Source organism: Brassica oleracea, chromosome C9 (genome assembly GCF_000695525.1).
Source record: "Brassica oleracea var. oleracea cultivar TO1000 chromosome C9, BOL, whole genome shotgun sequence".
NCBI lineage: Eukaryota > Viridiplantae > Streptophyta > Magnoliopsida > Brassicales > Brassicaceae > Brassica > Brassica oleracea.
In genome coordinates, this window is record NC_027756.1 from 36,691,441 (window position 1) to 36,692,902 (window position 1,462).

The 1,462-nt window shown below is 36.0% G+C and overlaps 1 non-coding gene across 1 annotated transcript; it reads right to left on the reverse strand.

The window, feature by feature from the left end:
• Positions 1-307: 307 nt before the first annotated feature.
• Positions 308-380, reverse strand: TRNAF-GAA. Its single transcript has one exon. It is a non-coding gene; the product is annotated as a tRNA-Phe (tRNA).
• Positions 381-1,462: the final 1,082 nt, after the last annotated feature.

Genomic DNA, 1,462 nt, shown 5'->3' on the forward strand with positions numbered 1-1,462 from the left:
CTATAGTGAACCTCAAAATCTAAACTAGTAGTTTAGATCTAAGTCTCTGTCTGCACCACAGTTTTAAAGTTATGAGAAGATTCAGTTCCTACTAATTGATCTAACATATCAATCTTAAATTTCCCTAGTGCAGTTGTTGTCCTTCAAGTTTTGAAGGATTTCTTTTGAGATGAGCTTTGCGATTATCCTTAGTTACATGGAGATTAAGATCCTGATTATGAATAAATCAAAGAGCAAGAGAATTGATGTACAGCTCACAACTTGAGAGTTCAGTAGAAAAAAATTTAAAAAATAATAATAAAAACAATGCTGTGAGCATGGATCGAACACGCGACCTTCAGATCTTCAGTCTGACGCTCTCCCAACTGAGCTATCCCCGCTTTGCGTTTGTTTTGTTTATATTTAGTATTTAGAGACGCATTTTAAAATATTACTTGCATTGATTAACCAAGATCTGCAAAAGTATAATATATTTTTTTTTTTTTGAATTATACAGGAGTATTCTGGCCCTACAAAAGTGGTTGAAACTAGTCACGTGTTGCAACATGGAAGTAAAATATATTTCCTTGTCTAGCATCAAAGATAATGGTGTAAGGAATAGTCCATACTGAACTGCTGTCAGTTTTGTTTAGATCTTCAGGCTCTGCTCTTCGAGAATCTACATCGTCTTCTTTAATGGTGGAAGCATTTTTGAAGGACGCTGAAGCAGATGTAAATCATGTAATGAAAGACAAAACAGATACATAACTTTAGCTAGCTAGAGATGCCAATCAATGCCTTTGACGTCCTTGATACCTACCCTAAATTAGTTAAACTTTATGACAAAAAGTAGGCCTGAGAATATGAGTTTTTACCCGCGGGCCCCGGCCCGTTTGACCCGCCGCGGGATTCGAACAATTTAGAAAAATCGATTCGCGGGTGCGGATGCGGGTTATGAGCATTTTATGCGGGGCGGGTGTGGGTTGGTGGATTTTGAAACGCGGGTACCCGCCAACCCGCAATTTTTTTTTTTTTTACATTTCTTAAAAAATATATATATTTTTTTGTAAAAATGTATATTTTGTAAAGAAAATATGGAAATTTTAAAAAATAATAATCAAAATATTTTAAAATATTTTAAAATTTAATTATAAATATATTATTTATATTATATTTTACAAAAATTAAATTAAATAAATATTTTTTAAAATACAAATATAACCCGCGGGTCCCGCGGGTTATCCGCAAAATTAAGCGGGGCGGGTGCGGATACAAATTTATTTGTTCGCGGGTTGTGCGGGTCGGATTTTTTGACAAAAAAAAACTTTGTAACCCGCGGATTGGCGGATCAGCGGGGCGGGTTTGACCCGCAACCCAGCCCTAACAAAAAGTACCTTTGAGACTGGCAACAACCATCAACTTTGTTTGCACTTGAGGAACCATTGGGTCGAGTGGATCTCTATATTTTAACTGTTCCTGCACA